At 38.1% G+C, this 18,690-nt stretch overlaps 1 long non-coding RNA gene across 1 annotated transcript; it reads left to right on the top strand.

Annotated features, from left to right (window-relative positions):
* The first annotated feature begins 378 nt into the window (after positions 1 to 378).
* Positions 379 to 3,017, top strand: LOC112944705. Its single transcript, XR_003248820.1, has 2 exons — positions 379 to 483; positions 2,926 to 3,017. It is a non-coding gene; the product is annotated as an uncharacterized LOC112944705 (long non-coding RNA).
* The last annotated feature ends 15,673 nt before the right edge of the window (positions 3,018 to 18,690 follow it).

Raw genomic sequence — 18,690 nt, forward strand, 5'->3', positions numbered from 1 at the left:
TTAAGTTTTGGTGTTTTTTTTTATTTCATTTATCAAATAATTAAATGCTCCTTGCATTCTTGCTTAAGAAGTTGCCCTGCTTTGCCAAGGTTATAATGTGTCCAGTGAGTTGCAAAGATATGGCTGTAAAGCCATTATCAATCTTTCAGAGGTTTAAGTGCTTTCTTGGGTTAGATTAACTTTTTGCATTTTAATTCCTGGAAGTTATGATAAAAAAAAACCCCAATAACTTAGTGTAAATATTAAAATACGCTAATGCTTGTTTTAGAGGGAACCACTATAGAATGGCTGTGTAGGAAAAACAAGTGAGCTGAAATACTGTGGTAATAGGGTCTGCAGCATAAAATATAGCTAATTCTCTTGTATGACTACAGGTGGCAGTGTAGAAGCCAAGAACAAAAAATTGGCAGAAATTATTTTCTGTGTGTGAGAAAATGAAGAGAGTGTACTCATGACTAAGCACAGGAACCTGAAAAACCACAGGTATGTGATGTGATTCATACAGCTACCTATGGTGCTCCCAGTATTTACTGTCTTCTTGCATTCCGGGCTCAGTAGGTATTTCTGGGCCAATTATCACTTAATGTATTCACACTGAGATCCTAATCAAAATGTCATGGAAAGTCTATGGTTGATAACTGAAACGAATCGGAACTCTTAAAGCGTTATGTAATGGTGGTCCCTGCTGTTCACCTTAAGCGTGTGTGCTTTTCCAAGGTTTATTTTAGTTATAAAGAAGTGGGGCAATGCGATGTAAAACAATTAGATTCTCTTTGAGTAACTAAAAGCTTCATATTAATAAAACTAGCAGTATGCCCTACATCCAGTTATAGCTAAAATGGAGAAACTTGAGCTACAGTAGAAAGTTCCTGGGTCTGGGTATTTTGATGTCTTTTAGTACTTCTCACTTTTCAAAACTCAAAATATGAGGAGAGTTACACAGGTGAAATTGAGATGCTATTTCTAGTACCTCTCCCACTGTGAAGCATGTATGATGTAAAAGAAAATAAAGTTATAAGATGGAAATATTTTGTAATGCACTGATTCAGATGTGAAAATACGTAAAAGTAAGCAGCACATAAGAGTTCATGATTAGCTTTTTTCAAAGCAAATGGAAATGGATTGCTTGATGTTTTTTTCTTCATTGATTAACAGCGTTAGTTTAAGGAAGACTTTTTTATATGTTTATATGTAAATACATATGCACAGCCTGTAGAATTGAGTCTATGGGTTCCCATTCCAGAATTTCTATATAGCCATGGAAGACAGGACAAACTGAGCTAGAGTTTGAGAGTCTTCAGGAATTGTGTGAGTGGGAGATTATCCTGGTAAGAAGCATAAAAATGCATCTGCTACTGTATTTAATATATACGCATTTGACTTTCTATTCTAGTCCAAGAAGGACTTTTATCTAAACGTTTAAATTCTTTCTCAGAAAACATAGCATAACCACCAGTGTTCACAAATGGCCAAGTTGCTTTGTGCAGTCTGCCTTGAGTAGCCCAACTTGGGATCATTTTTAGTTAGCCTCAATTGGAAAGTAAAGCACATCTGCAGATAGAACGATTTATTTCAGCTAGTGTGCCAAGAGCATACATCACATCAAGTATGACCAGTTGTCCCATTACCAATTATAATGTATAAATTCAAATTATAGTGTTACAGGTACATGAGATTTTGTAATCCAAGCAATTTATTTCCTTTCAATCTGAAAACATTCAGGGAATTGCATTTGAGGTATAGTTTTCTGGGGATCCAAACCCTGGAGCTGCAAGCTGTCTGGGCTGTCTGCCTTCAAGAATAGGAGGACAGATCTGTGAGTGAGGCATGTGTGCTGTCCCAGTGCTTTCATGTTTGTGTAGAATATCCTGAAAAACGGTCAGAGTCCAGATCTTTGGAACTGTTCTGCAAATAAGAGTTCTTCAAACATGTTTTGTGTGGCTGTGAGACTCATCACCTGCTATTTGTGAGTGGGGAACCTGCTAAGGTATAGCTGGGTGAGATAAAAAGCTGTATAAAGTCTGTGTAGCTCTGTAGTGTTGTTCTGGCTTTTTTTTTTAAATTGCAAATTGAGGAAAGCAGTTAAGTATACTCTGAAATTTTATGTGAATAACCCTGTTCAGGGCATTTGAACTGCTTGCATAGTTCAGGTCAGCATATGCTTATGGCTTTTCTGAGCACTGAGTTCATTAGTTTGTGCTAACATGTTTAGAATGGGATAATGAAAATGCCATGTGTCATTGGTACAAAATTTTAATGGGGTCTTTCATTACATCAAGTATTCACCAAAATATTAAATAAAAGGAAACTGGTAACTAAGCAGTGTCATATTCAAGAGTTCAATCTACAGACATTTCTCTGTGCTAATTATGAAGTATTGACATAAATGAATGAAAGTACTTGTTAAAGTGCCTTTTGCAGTATATAACAGTTATGTGTTCACAAGATGATTCATAGCATTCAGCAATTTATGATGAGTTTCCCTGCCATTACTGAAGATTACTAAGTATCTTGTGTATTTGCACTCTACTGGGTAAATTGGATTTGATAGTGGGAGAGAACAATTTTCTATCAACTGAATCAAGCCTGTAGCAGAAATCAGCTATTCAGTATTAAATTTTGTTTTGTTGTACAATACAACTTATATTTTGGAAGAAAATACAGATGCTTAATCATCTTGTCCATAGAGGCGGCGGCAGCAGCAGCAGTGGTGGTGGTAGGTTCCAAAACCTTAGTTTTGAGGTTATGTACATTATAACTTAGGAAATAGAGCAGACTTCATGTAATTGAAAGTTGAATTCATAGTGAGAAATCTAAAATGGAAATCTGATTATGTAAGAACCCATTTTGAAACAGCAAGTCTTGTTTACATAAAATAACACTTATTTGTTGCAGGATGTATTTAAATATTTTTTTCCATGACAGGTGCTACAGATGCTCTGTCTTGACAGGAAACTGTTCTATGATCCCTCTTGAACTGGAAGTCATGGCTGGCTGTATGTTCTGTTGTAAAACAACAGTTTAAGCACTGTACAAGTGGTTATTTTGCACTATCCTGAAGTTGGGTGTGGTGTGTTAGAGCATGACTGCCTGACAGGTATAATCTATCAGTGTATATTATCTGTTTTACATAAGAAAAATAAACTTTGTATTTTTAGTAGTTGTATAGATTTGTCTTACATTTTTCAGGTTTTCATTAAATATTTATTGGGCCCATAGTTTAGTGTGGGTTTTTGTTTGTTTTTTCTTCCCTTTTAACCTTAACAGGCACAAACTGGTACAAGAACCAAAGGGTAGTATGTTTTGTGTGTTTTTTTAATTAAAAAAAGTGTGATTGGGACCATTTAGCTTGCATTCTGATCACTGAGATGGACACCAGGTTTCCAGTCAAAACAGTAGCACACCCTTAATATCAAATGATAAATACATTTGCAGACCAAGGGACTAGTTGCAGCACTGCATGATACCTTTTTAGATCCTGTAACTGAAGGGAGCTCTTGGGAAGAAGCAAGAGTATGTCATGTAATCAACACTGAGCATGTGTAAGGAAGGTGTCCTTCCCCTGGTGCTTGTCAAGCAGAGCTCCAAGTGTATGATCCTATTGGTATCTCTAAGCTGGCTGTTGCTGGGTAGAGTAAGGATGTCCTGTTGCAGGAAAGTGTCAGGCTTGTAAGGAAGTGATCCTGAAATTCCATGCTGTGGATGAGACTTGGATCTTGGGTAACAGTCAAGTATCCTCTGGCTCTAAGAATACCCTTGCATGGTGTTAGCTGCAGATGGCAAGAGCTGTTAAGGTTGGAGAACTTTAGTGGAGCTTTACTGACTGGATTTATGATGTTAAATAACCCTCAAAGGTGGCTGATAAAAGTTCAGATAATTTGATTTAGCTTGGCAAAACTGATGGAGAGACTCTGGCAGTAGAGGAGGACTAGGAAAATAGAGCTGGATGCAAAGATGGATTGAAGGTCAAAAATCAAGACCCCTGTGGCAGCATTCTGCACAGTGGTAGCTGAACCCTCTTTCAAATTAGGAACTTTTCTGTATCAATGCTAGAAAGTTGGAAGATGAGGGAACAGGCATTTCTGGCTCTGAAGTGTGGAGCTATCACAGAGACAGTAGTTAGTGGGACACTTACAAGGAGGCTTATGAAATGAAGCCTGGTAAAAGGAACAGCCAAAGTGCTTGCAGTCAGTGTAGTGATAAATGAATTATAGACTTGGAGCAAATACATGGCATCTAACTACTACTCTAGACATTTACTCCTTTTGTTTTTAAAGTGTTTAAGGAGGGGGGAGATATGCAACAAGGTAGAATAGGTTCTAAGGAATAGAAAGATGCTTAATGCCTAATAACTGAAAGTGCTTGAAGACTGCATGGTAGCTGAAAGACTGGATCATCCACATCCATGCACACTGTAGGAGTTTGGAATTGCAGCTCTTCTCTGATGGGAGAGAAGCAGAAAGGTCTGTTGGGGAATCTGTTTCCAGTCAAAACACTTCTAAAATTTTGAAATAATAAAATTAATTGTGCCAAGACCTGAGATCAAAAGCTCTGGAAGAACTCAAGGTGTGAATCACTGACCAGATAAAGAGTTTTTAACCACTGATTTTCTCTAGTGTCATAGTACTAAAAGTGGCAAATATGATGCCAGTTTTTAAGAAGACTTTCAGGAAGCTTGTAGGAAAGAACAAGCCAAGTATAAATAGCATTTATACTGGTCAGTTTGCTGGCAGCTGTAATGTATCCATCAATCCAGTAATTTTACATTTGATATAATGGGAAGGAGTCAGCATGGCCATAATTGATCTGCCTCTTGGAACTATTGGAGTTCTTGGACCTGGAGTTCTTGGATGTTCTTTGTGCCTGTGATTGAGTCATCTAGCCAGTGTGATATTCTTGGGTTTCAAAAAGCTTCTTGAGGACTAGTCACAGATGCCTAGCAGAATCAGCCTGCTATGATTTAAAGGGAAAGCTTTCTCATGGACTAACAAGATGGAATAAAAGTAAATGATTTTTTTCCCCAAGAAATTGGAGATTACCAGTGCAGTTTTGTGCAGATGTGTTCTAGGGTCTTTAGCACTGTTCAGCATCTGTGATTTTGGAGAATGATTCTAAGTTCTTGCTTTTGGAGAATGATTCTAAGTTAGAGTAGCAAAAAAGAAAGCCTGTTATGAAGAGCCAAAGAGGGATCTTGTGATACTTAGTAACTGGGAATGAAGTAGTAGATATAATTTCCTGCTAATATCACTGAGAAATGCTTGCAGGGGAGAACAATCCTGCTGTTGTGTCACTGAATCTGTAAGCTAGCTATAGCTTCTAGAGCTTGGTTCTCACTCATGCAAGAGATTTGGGTTACACTCTGGCAAGCTCTCTGCAGACATCAATTAAATGATGGACTGTCAGAACTGATTAAAAAAATAGAGTATTGAGTATTAGGAATGAATAACCAACAGGACAGGAATCTGTTATGCCAGTATACGTTGCCTATGCTTGCAACTTTGGGTGCAGTTTTGGTGCCCTTGCGAAAACAAACCAGAAAACTTGTAATAGAAATGATAGAAGAATGGCAATAATAAAGCACAAGTAGGTTCGAAATCTTCAGTGTAGCAAAGAAAAAACTGAAGGTGGATATGATAATGTACAGTCCTAACTGTAATGGGATGAATAGGGAATGATCAATAGGGAATGATCAATAACGGTCTGTTATAGGACAAGACCCAGCAGGTATGAAATAAAATTGCTATGTGACGTATTCAGAATAAGTAACTGTGTGGTTTGTGATGGTGTGGGTTACTTTCTGTTTATTCATTTATTTTTAACATAGTACAGGGTTGATCTGTGAAACCACTGTGCTTGCTGAAAGATTGTACAGGTTCAAATATCCAGTAGAAGAATTCCTGGAAGAGTCTGTAAAGGGGTTTTGGTGTAAAAACACCATCTCTGGCTTAGAGGAACACAAGCCATAGACTGAAAGCAGGGGAAATCTTGAGGTGTAACTCTCCAGACTTTCTAATATTCTCCCCTCAGACCTCTGATCATAGATTTGTTAGAGACAAAATATGGGGGTGGGCTGTGTCTTTGGCCTGATTGAATAAGGCCAGTCTTCAGTAAAATGCAGATAAATTATTGTCCTCTAAAGAAAATGTTGGCCTTATACCAATGCTGATGCAGAACAGAATTACTGCAGGGGGAAGTGTTAAGAAGAATGACTTTCTGTACCTGGTAGTTTCTTTGTGGGGGGGAAAAAATAGATTTCTATGGAGACTCTACTAATCTTCACTATACACACTGGTAAGTTTGATGCCTTCATGAGGGACTTGATATTCTTTTGTGTTGTGATGTGTCTATATTCAGGCTTTATTCTGTGCTTTCTCATGGCATGCAGGCCATTTCATATTCCTTGCAGGTTATCTTCAGGTGGACTGAAGTAAAACTAATTGCAAACCACAGCTGCTTCTGTAGAAGTTTAGGATGGGCTTACATTTATAATCAAATGCAAAACAGTTTTTTGAATTGTGAGCATGGGAGAAATCTTTTCCTATAAACCTGGTGATTAAAGCTAAGTTCTTTTATTGTCTGAAAGTACGTGAGCTTAAGTTATGTTAGAGTTGGACTGAGCAAGAACTTAGAAAATAAGGTATTAAGAATAAAGGATGATTTGACTGGTAGGCATGAAAATTATGTTTAAATATTAAACAGATGTAAAAGTTATGGAGCATGAATTATGTAATCCAACCCAAATGAAATCAAAGAAAATAATAAAATGCAATTAAGAGGAGAAATGCCTGACTGGACAGGGTTATGAACTTATATAAATATAGCAAGCAGTCTGTTACAGAATCAGAACAGGCAAAATACTCTAATTTGTAAAGAGTTAAAGACTTGAAGGTTGGTAGGATATCCAAAGGTTACCTCTATCCAAGGAAAAGTAGTTGCAGAAAAGTAGCTCCCTGGTGATAGTGCCCAAAGCTGCTTCCTGCATTGAAACATCATTTGCAAGAGTAATGTTGCCTTTGGCTAAAGCCTAATGCTGCGGACAAGGAAGACCAGCCTGCTCATCTAGGCTGAAGTTGGCTTTTGTGGATATGCCCCTTCCATATGTTAGCATGAGACCTGGTCTTATTCACTCTTAGCAGCCCCTTGGTTCCTGTGATACTAGGATAGACATCCCATTTTAGCTAGTACTGTCTATGTATGTATTTTTCACTGTTTCATAGGGAAGTGGACATTTCCTATGTAAGCAATTATAAAGAAAAGGATAAGTTACAGTTAAATAGTAAGAGATCATATGGAGTTTTTCTTAAATTGCAAAATCAAAGGAGTGTAGCTTGTTTGAAATAAGAGATTCAGTCTAGATTCTACCACTCACCAATGCTCTGTTGCTTCCCAAGAATGGGAGAAGTATCAGTCTTCCTAGATTAGTTATTTTGATGATCTCTGAATACTTTCTAGAGTTTTGCTATTTAACAGTAACAAAACTTGCTGTCAGTCTTACTTTATCATTCTCTATAATGAGATGTCAAAATTATGAAATAAACAAGGAATATATTGTGATCATGATTTTTCAAATAGAAATGGGTAAGTACTTCTCCCGTAAGCAATATTTATGCTAACATCCTCTGTAAAGAAAGGGACACTATGATAGTGTTTTCACTGGATGAAGACAGTTTTTCGGAAACTGCTTTAATTAGAAGATTTTCCATTAGAGAAAAATGAGAAGACTGAATGGCTGGTGCAGGTTCAAACTTCTGGTTATGTACTAAATTTTTTGTTTGAAGAGTGTAACTGACTGAAGTTATCCTCTAGTGTTCTCACCTTAAAAACAGTCAATTGCAGTTGTTTTTATCTGTATTGTTCTTACTGTTCTTGATAATTGTTGATTGTGTACTCTGTAATAAAAAATAATAATTCTGAAGTCAAAATGAAAGTCGCATGTTGTCCTTGACTCGTGTTTCAGTTATGTGAAGTCTGCTTTGGCTCACAGAAGTGTAAACTCCTATGAAACCTTTCATAAAGTGGAAAGCCGGAGTTCAAAACAAAACAGTTTATCATGTCTCTGCTGAGCTGGTGGCCAGGGATAAGCCAGCTTCTGACATCACTTCCTACAGCTTTGCGTCCTCCTGGCTGGTGAACATGCAAGGAACCTGAAAGTTCCTTCATTCAAGGAACTGATGATGTTGCAAGTTACATTTTTAAGTATAGCCTTTCTTGTGTCCTGTTGGTATTTCTGATTTTTTTTTTCTCTGCGGTTTTACTTTTGTTAATCTCTCAGTTGTCCAAATCTAATATTGTTCTTTTTCTGACTTGTCCCCCGTGGATTTTTCCTGAAACTTCTAAATACTCCCCCTCTTTTCCTTTCTCCCTGCACAAATAACTTCTAATTGTAATGAATATTTAACAGTATAGTTACAAGTATAGTTAGTCTCAAAGACTACCAATAATCCCTGCCTCTAATGATGTGCCCAGCTAAAACTTGAGGCCTGATAAGCATTGCTTGCGTACTCATGGACAAGTTGTTTATACAGCAGCAATTCCTTTTTTTCCTAAGGACTTCCTTGCAAGAGATGAACTTGCAGATAGTTACTTGGGGAAAGGACTAGGAACAGAGCTATTTCCTTTCTATTTGATCCTAAGTCATATGTGAAGCTGATGACAGGAACAGTACTAGTTAAATGTAATTCTGTGAGTTCAAAACCTTCTTTTGAAATACTGGACAGTTTATGGGAGGGGGTCTCAGTATCTTGGTGTAAAATCAGACATGTTCCACATCCCCTTAGTAAATGTCCTTTCTTAGTTATACATTTAGACTTCAATTGGCACAACTTCGACTATCCAGCACAGTCTTTTCATTTTTGCTTCACCTTAACATCTGTGGCTTTCTGACTAAGGTGAATTAAAGAAGTGTGGAAGTAAGTCTCCTGGGGCCTGGAAGGCTTGGTGCTTTCTTTCAGAGTTCTGTGAGGCTTGCTACATCTGCCTTCCAACCACCCTCCATCCCTTGTTCCTGAAGCTGTTAAATCAGGACCAGTTTCTTCTGGATTAAGTAACCATCTGTATTACTGACAGCGTCTTGTTGTTCAAGTTGTAATTTTCAAGTTTGAGCTGCAGCATTATCTCAAATAGCCCTCCAAAGAATAGCACAAATTTGTTACAGACAGGACCTGAAAAATGATTGCTTTGCAGTGGTGGAGGAGATGAGCAAGTGGTAGTAGTGTTTATAATGAACATTGAAGTTAGGTAGCAGCTTCCTTGAAATGGCTGCTGCAGGACCTTGATTCAGCAAAACTTAAAAAGCTCAGAACAGCTTGAAGCTACATGGGCTACCTTTTTTTTAATGCTTTGCTGAACTGTCTATAAAACATGAGTGATTAAATAATTACTTTGAATGTTATTTTATTTTGATGGTTCAAGCTGCAAGGAAGTTGTGTCCCAGAAAAATTCTGTTTTGTTTTAGTTCTCAAATAATGCCTTGGAAGATAGTAAGGGCTTATCAAACCTGTGGATAATACAAAACAGAAGCTGGAAAAGTCTTAGGCAGTTGGAATTAAAATCAGAATTAGCTGAAAGTCCTTAAAGAAGTGGTCTGGTGTAATTAATGAAGGTTAAGAAAGAAAAATATGTAGCAGTAATCAAATGCATGGATGCTAAATATTTTTATGGACAGTTATGCTCTGGCAAGAATTTTCAGGCTAGTAGGAGAGGTTAAGCGATGCTGGTGATGGTAAAGAGGAACCTGCCTAAATTTCACATTTATTGGGCTCTTGATGTTTAACTGAATCAGGCTGACAAAATGACAAAACTGTTTCCTTGGGTGGTGATTGTGTTTTCTTTGCTATATGATGAGAGAACTGCTTCTGTGTTAGTATTAAAGTTCATAAACAATTTTGTTGCCTGCTCTATTTGTCTCTAATGTGTTTTAAGCTGTTTCATTGCTGGGCTATCTCACTGAAACCATATGAGAAAGCAGCTCTTCCTCTGTTCTAAAACTTAATGTCCACGTACCATTTAGAGACATGTTTTCCACTAATCTTACAGGCTTCTAGCCACTGGGCTGCAAAACACCTTGAAAGTGCTGTACTTTCCCCACTGCTCAGTGGCAGGGCCGGTCTGGTTAATGTATTTCTTGACACAGAATTTATCTAGTCTCTTTTATGCTGATTTTACTAAATTATTCACTGTGACCGTCCTTTTTCCTGCCCTCAAAGAAAGTGTTTCTGTGTTCTCAGGTGGTGGGTCTAGACTTCTTTCCCTCCTTCAGGCATCATTTTCTGCTTAGTGTTAGTTGAAGAGCCTTAGCGCTGTTTTGCTCTTCCTGCAGTCCCATAATGAAGGCTCCTCTCTAGGTCTTGCAGGTACAGCCAAACTGGATTGGGGAGGCACCGATGAAGAGTTGATCTAGGTGCCTGTGGTGATCGGATGCATCAAAGGGAAAGGGAAATAAGAGAAATTTGAGTATTACGGCTTCATTAGGTTATAGGCCTGTGTATTTATGTGTTGGCTTAATATGTTTATGTGTGTTTATACAAGACACAAACTGAAGGCATTTTCATGCATGAATTGTGCTTCAGTTTTGACTGACAGTTGGAAATTAAAGGATTGAAACAAGCAGAAAGGGATTTTCTAGGGCACCTTATAATTGAGCTGCTAATAGTTGGTGGCTGGTGTCATTAATTTCTTACTGTAATTGTTTTATAGTACACCATATAGTGTGTATATATACTATATATAAGTGTATATATAGTATAATTGTCTTAAGACAATAGTATCCTTTCTTGATATGTTGAAAACTGTACTTCTCTCTCAAGTAAATTGTGCAGTCTCTTGGAGTTGATGCATGGCTGAAACAGCATGTAGGGCTGTTACAAGCTTGTCATTAATGAATACATTTTAATTCGGTTTGGATCTTGTAGAGTTTCCATAACGTGATTCTGATAAAAGCTTTACCAAAAAAAGAGTGTCTGCAAATAGATCTTGATCTTAGAGTCTTCTTTATCCCTTATTGTGTGTTTGTATAATATCTGCTTACAGTTTAATATTAAATTAGTAATTTTCTTAGGCTGCTAGAGATTTATATGATACACTATACACGGGCTTATATTATCATGTAACTTCTAGAATAAGATACTTTCTGCTCTGCAATAGCTTATTGTAAGCTATAAGTGAAATACTGGATGACAGATGAAGTGTAAGGAGTATTACTTAAATCATTGTTGTGTATTGCGTTGCTTTTCTCAAGTCATTTTCTCTTTTTCATCATCTGTTTCTTGCACTCTTTCAGAAAGATAATTCAATGCAAATACTTATGTTTTGAAGTGAAATTCCAAGCTCAACATTCTTATTTCTATTTCATATAATGCCTATAGACACCCACCATTTAGACCTAAATAAGTTGGTTGTCTTCGTAGTATTTCTCTTTTTTTATGTGGGCTTTTTGACGTTCCTGTTTATGTACAATTTTCACATTGTGTTTTTTTTATTTGCTATATTAATCTTTCTACATATTGTATTGGAGGGAACTGTTAGTGGCAGAAGTATGCAAGATACACTGAGAAAAGTCATCTTGTAAAGCATAGTTTTTGTTTAGTATTTAATTTATCTAATGATACACCCTAAAACCCTCCTTCTGTTTGGAAGGAGGACTTGGGGAATTCCTCTAAAAAGAGGCACAATAATGGGAAAGAATGTTAGCAGACAGTGATAAATTACTTCATTATAAATGAGGAACTCTCTGTATCTCTTCTTGGTTTGAAATGAGTTGCTGTGTGTTGAGAAGGTACAGACTGGCAGAAGACTTTCATGTCTTACTAAGTTATGAGACTAGGAAATAACTAAATTTACCATGGGGAGTTTACCTAACTAACCACAACCTTTACTAATATGTTCATTTTGTCCTCACATACAGATTCTGAAATAAAAATGCCAGTAATTGTGTGTCATTGGTGGGAAGCAAAAGGCAATATTTTGGTCATAGTTGGTAGGAGGCAATGCTGACGTTTGTATGAGTTTTTCCCAATTACAAAATGAGTACAAAACGTTCATAGAAATTGAACATATTTTTTGAAATTTCTGTCACTGTAACTTGGAATTTGAAATGGTTGTGCTTTCTCACTCTTAATGCTTTTGTTTTAAAAGTATTTTAATAGCAAGTGAATTCTTGACAATGTCAAATATTTTCTTCTGATTTCAATCTTCAGTTAACAATTGAATAAAGTCTTCTGAATCATGTATATTGTTTTTTCCCTTGTTTTTATTCTTGTTTTTCTCCAATGCTAGGAAGATCCTTTGCCTGTTTCCTGAAATCTCTTGCATGCAACAGGACACAGTCTGACCGAGAGTCATTCTGATGTGCTTAGTATCTTGAAAACGCTTAAGAAGACAACAGAATTCATCATTGTACTTTATGCACACAATTAATTATCCTTAATGAATATTTATATAGATTGAACTCTTTAAGTCCTATCTGAGGACACTTTCATCCCTTTAGTTACTTGGGACTTTTTCTATCTTTTTAATATTTTCTGCCTGCAGTTCTGCTGTCTATATTTTATGGATTGCTCTCACCGGTGTCATACATGGAAGTTAATTTGCCTGTTTTGCATTCCTCTTTGGTGTCTAGGGATTGCTCTATTTCTTTTTTTTTTGCCATAATGTTGTCAGCAAGGCACATGTTAAGTGACTTTTTTCTTCCATTTTTTTCTTTATAATCTAACAACTTTAGGAAGGAAGCTGCTCTCCAGTTATCATTCCCAATTTCAGATATACAGCTGACTTTCTGTGTTTCTAGGGGAATTTGGCCTTGCATTTGCATTATCCTTCTTGCCCCCACTGTGTACTATTACTGTATACTGCCTAGGATTGAGAGGAATACCAGGCTTGATCGGAGATAAATCTGCTTATGTAGGGTTTTCCAGCACAGTCTACAGAAAGGGCTTTCAGAATGAGAAAACAGTCATCTTAAACTGTGTTCTGTAACTCCTTCTTGCATTTTGTGTTTCAAAATGAGTAGTCTATATGTATGCTTCATGATAGATCTAACAGTGAACGTGGCAAGTAATTCGATGAACTGTGTTTTCATCTTACGTGGGGAAGAAATCTGCGTTTTTACAAAATCTGGGGGTTCATATAAACTCCCCTGCTCCAAATTTCCCTCTTTCTGATCTGTCTCTGCCCTTCAGCGTGGAGAGGAGGAGCTGAAATTGCCTGTTCCTATTTGATGTTTCATGCTTTCTCTTTGTATCCAGTGAACAGGCTATGTTTGGAGATCCAATCTTATAAGGCATTTTCATAGTGTGCACTCATATAATAAACCAAGGTTTAACAGGTTAAGCTATGTATTTACATCCCTTCCTTGAACCTTTCAAAAACTGCTTACAAGTCAAATAGTTCTCTCTTAATGCCATGCTTCATTGAAATGACTCTACAATTGTAATACCAGCTTCAATTGACCACACATTCTCGTCTTCTGCAAGTCTTTTGTTGCCCTGTTATCTTGGGAGTTCTTTCTGAAACTGTTGTCTGTTAGGCTCTAACTAAGCACAGGCAGACTAAACCCAGGTCTTAAAGCTCATTCTGTAATGCAAGTGGTCCTGTATGTCCCTGTGTCAGTAGACGATGGCAGTAGTAAATAGGCAGTAGAGACTTCTCTGTGAACCTCCCTGGAAATCCTAGCAGAGCTATCTAGGTATGAAGTGTTGCTCATTGTGTGAATAAAGATGGAACTACTAATCTGTTTTTGATAACTGACAAATCAGGTTCTTCACAGAGCTGTTCAGAAAGTGCATTTGTGAGGGAAGATGAGACTGAGCTGGACCTGTTTTCTCTGGAGAAGAGAAGACTGAGAGCGGATCTGATTAACATGTATAAATACATGAAAGGAGAAGGTAGGGAGGAAGGGACCAAACTCTTCTCAGTGGTGGCCAGTGACAGGACAAGGGCTAATGGGTGTAAAATGAAACATGGGCAGTTCCATCTCCAGGTGAGGAGGAACTTCTTTCCTGTGAGGGTGACAGAGCCCTGGTACAGGCTGCCCAGGGAGGTTGTGGAGTCTTCTTCTCTGGAGGTCTTCAAAACCCACCTGGATGCTCCTCTGTGCCAGAGATACCTCTAGGTATCCCTGTGATCTAGGTATCCCTGCTTGAGCAGGGCAGTTGGACTAGATGATCTCTTGAGGTCTTCCAACCTCAACCATTCTGTGATTCCGTGAAGCTGTCTATGTAAAACTTCTCTCCTATTGTGTTTTTGAATGAGGATCAGCATCCACCAAATAATCTTGGTGTGTGGTAGTTTGCCGTAGCAGTTGCACTCAGAAATGGAACTGTAAAGCTTCAGCTTAAAGACTTTTCTTTCATGAAAACTGTTATGCTGTATTTCTTTCAAAAATAAACAAGACTAGGGCTGCTCAGCTTTTGAGGGCTCTGTGGCTTGATAGGAGACTGTACATGTAATCTGCTTTCCTAAGACCTCCTGTAATGCAGACCTTGATGGAAATGGAGATAACAGTGGCAGTAATAGGTTGCTTTGCCTGCAGTCCCTGTGCTGTCACCTTCTGTATTGTTCCTCAGGAAACATCATGCCCATGCACAGGTTGTTGTCAGTCCCTTATCTACACTGGAGTTGCTGCTGGGGATAACGGAGGCTGTGTATAGATTTATCAAAGCAATAACTGCCTATTCCTGATAATCTTCCTGCTTCCCTGGAGGGTAGATGGGAATTAAAACTGTACTGTGCCTTCAAAAAGTCTGATGCATCCAGGCAGCATCCAGGGTTTGCATGTTCACCATTGTGCTCATATGAATGTTGTGCCACTAAGGAGTATAGAGTCATAACATGTAGCATCACAGTGCTTGGCATGGCCGTGGTCTTGCTCCTCTTGAAGAGTGGAGTCTTGGGAGGCTGGAATAGTTGTGTCTACCCCTCAGCTAGTTTTTGTGTGGGTTTGTGTATGGCTGTGACCAGCAGTTCTTGAGGAGGTGTTAGAAGCTGGAAAATGAAGATGTAGCTAGAATATTGGGACTACTTTGTCTATCCTGCTGGGATATCATATAACTTAACTAGAAAACCAGTTTTTGTCCTGGCCTGATGTTCAGTAGCCTCAGTCATGCTCCATTTGTGCTTGGTTGAGGGACCTCTGGGGAAAGGAGGGAGCAAGGCCGTGAAGCAAGAAACTGGCCCTATCCCTGGGAGTTGGGAAGGGCAAAACAAATGCATAGTAGAACTCCATCATGCAGGGTGTGTTTAGACATGATCAGCAAGACTGATGCTAAAAAGGAGACAAGACCTCATAATGTAGTATGGCTTGGAATGGTAACACTTTGACAGCACTGTATAGTAGAGTGGTTTTTCTAGTGGTATGTATGCAGAAGATCGGGTCACATGGAAGGGAAGAGCTACCCTTTTTTTGACACCTAGAAAAGGCTGTGTAGCATATTCAGCTACAGATAAACTTCCTTTTGGGAGGAAGGGTCCATGGGAAAGCATGATAAGGATCTGTGGAATATGGATGATCAACTCCCAAAATATTAAAGTTTCAAAATATAAGATGAAAGCATGAGTTGAGATATGCTACCTTAACTTTTTGATGGTCAAGTGGGTAGTATACTAAATCTTGAACTTAAACATAGTGGTAGGTCAGGCCTTGTTATGACTGCCTTGTGTGAGAGATCTGCAGACCTCTGGAGCCTCTGGAAACAAAAAACTCAAGTAACACACCCTTCTGTTAGACCATTTTCATAATACAAATAAAGATGCTGAGAACCGTTTGGAGAGTCAATACGTTGCTTCAGGTAAAATTCTGTAGACAGAGTTCTCATTTTAAAAACATTTTGATATTTTGATACTTCTCTGGAAAAAAAAAATTAAGAGTTTGATTCCTAGTGAAGCTTTTAAGCTTCACTTGAGAGGATCATACTGTCCTATATGTCATGAAAGATATGGGAACAATGCAGATCTAAATTGCTATTCCCACTAGGTTTTTTCTTTTTGTGTTCCCTGGTACATTCTAAAAATATTTTCAATATCATAACATCTGCATTGTTATGAAGAATGGCATGTCTTTGTTTTGTTTTCAGCTGTGTTGTTCTTGCGTGACATTTTGTTCCATACTCTCTCTTCAGTTGGGATGTGAAGTCATTTTCTTTTGTCAGTTGTAGACCTAATTACCCTGACCCCAAAACTGTATTGTGCACTACTTGGAAGAAGCTGAATCTTTTGTTCTGCCTTGAATAACTCAACCTATATGTTGGCAATATGGAGTAATTTGATTGTGGAAGTGTCTTTAATTGGCAGAGGGGGCAGTTGGTAGTGTGAAAATAAAGGAGGTTGAACTGTTTTCAGTGTAGGAAAAATGGGTTTGGAGAAAGACTAATGTTCTACTAGCAATGGAAAGGTTAGTAGACCTATAGAGGGGTGTGTGTGAGTGTATTTTGCTTATTACTGCTTATTTGTGCATCTAATCTTAAACACACAAATGTGTCTCACTGGTTTCAACTACAGCATGAAACACGTGGATTCCTCGAGACCCACTAGGCACTGTCAAGTGGAGGAAGCTGGATGAGTCAAGGAAGCATCATTCTAATTTATAGATGTCAAGTAGAAGCAGCATAGCAAGCAGGAGAAAAGTAAAGACAGGCTGTCTAATGAGGGCAAGACACTAGGGAGGGACTACGAGGGGGAGGTTATTAAATCTTAGGGAGTATTGCTTCCAATGTACTGTCCAGGACACAAGATTTCTTGATTTCTCTCTCATAGTCCTTAATATCGGAAAAGGTGATACTCACAACTACTGTTTGCCATTTAGTTGTAAGCAGCAGAGCTAAATGTTGAGTGTTTAAGTTCTAACCCTGTCAGCCATGCAGTTGTCAGGAGGATGCCACAAAGAGCCCTAGTTTTTCATTTTTCCCTCTGAAATTGAGGAAACTTTATATTTACAGAATGCTCCTTAAAAGAAACATAAAGAACAAAACCGGATAGCTAGAAGTAGAAAATCAAAGTTGCCTATGTAATGTCTATTCTGCTTCCTTGGATGTACGTGTTCTTTTGAGGAGAAACGTGCTAGTGACAAAACGATGATATCCAAGTGATGAGTCAGAGATACATAAGGATCACAAATACTCTCAAGGGAGTATGTTTGGGAGAAGGTGTAGCAAGGCATTCTGATGCCGTAGACAGCCTTGTCTTTCCAGGGGTTTCTCTCAGCTTCCCTGATTTGCACCTCCCTTTCCGGGGCAGCAGCAATCATGGCACCAGCAACCTCTGGGCTGGGTACTCTCCTCTAGAAGATTGCTAAGATTGGGTATTTCCCTTTTTTGTACCCTTGCTGCAGAGCAGCAGAATGGTGGTAGTTCTTGACTTTACAGAACTTCCCGTGTGTTTAGAGGAGGTGCTGGGCTGTGTGGGCAGTAATCACGTATCGTTTTGAAGTAGTTGGCATCCTACTAATGGTACATGCACAATAGTTTGGGAATATCTTGTATCTAGGATTGCTTCTTTTTTACAAGAGTGGGTAAGTGTGAATAACATAGGGTCCTGGACAAAGACAAAGGAGGATCTTGTGGCAGAGACATTGGATGGTATGGGAGAGCTGAATTCTCTCACTGCTGGTGGTATCACACGGTTGCTGTATGAAGATGTTGCTTTATGGCCAACTGCTGAAGTGCTGGTGTTACGTATTTTATTTTCTGGTTTCCCAAATCAAGTCCTGGAGCCACATGGCATCATTCAATGCTGGTTTTAGATGAATGGCAGTAAAGAATCTAATGTAATACATAATAATGATGAAAAGGAATGAGGTGCTGAAACTTGTCTGTTGTATGAGACTGGAAAAACTGGGCAATCTGAGATCTAGAATTGTCTAAGTTATGTTTCAATCTGCAATTACACATCTGAAACAGGTTGCTAGCATCCGCTGCTTCTCTCTGTATCCCCAAATTTGGATACTCTCAAGAAAGCATTGTGCTTCATCAGAAGTGACTGAAATCAAGAAGACAACAGCTCTGTTGGTTAACCTATATATCTGTTTTTTGTCTCTTTGTTTTTCTTTGTTTTTTAATTAATTTACTTTTAAGTAGCATTAAAGGGCTCAGTTTAGATGAGCTTGTAGTAAGGCATCTAACTGCATATTTGAATTGAGGCCAGAATTGATAAACTTTGGATGCTGCCTGATTACACATGGTAACGAGAGCAATAAATCTACAGTGCTTAATGTGCATGTCCCAAGCATGGCTTTACCTTGCTTCTGATGGGATTTGTTTTTGAAATGTTGAAAGCTGTTGTATTTTTTTGGTAAGAAGTGGTTTACCGTTATTTTGCTTAGCAAATGTATTTTCAGTAAAACAGGATACAAAGGAACTTTTTTAACAGTAACATTTATAAGAGAAGAATGTTCTATAATTTCCCCAAGTATCTACTGTAAGTCACTGGCCTCATTCTCATTTCTATTTCTTTAGCATTTTATTTTTTCACTGGTTATTGGGTCATTTCTTGTCCCAGTACAAGATTCAACTGCAATAGACTGGAGTGTTCTGAGATTTTACAAAACTAAAGGAAAAAAAGTCGTTTTAGACTTGAACTTTTTTAGCCTGTAGACCTTTAAAACAATACTTACCATTATTTGATAGGGAAGTGTTTAAACTGTGTCCAGAGAATCACTGTAACAGGACATTTACAATAAATAAAGACTTTGCCAATTTTTTA

Source organism: Nothoprocta perdicaria, unplaced genomic scaffold (genome assembly GCF_003342845.1).
Source record: "Nothoprocta perdicaria isolate Ctin4 unplaced genomic scaffold, notPer1 scaffold_171, whole genome shotgun sequence".
Classification (NCBI taxonomy): Eukaryota; Metazoa; Chordata; class Aves; order Tinamiformes; family Tinamidae; genus Nothoprocta; species Nothoprocta perdicaria.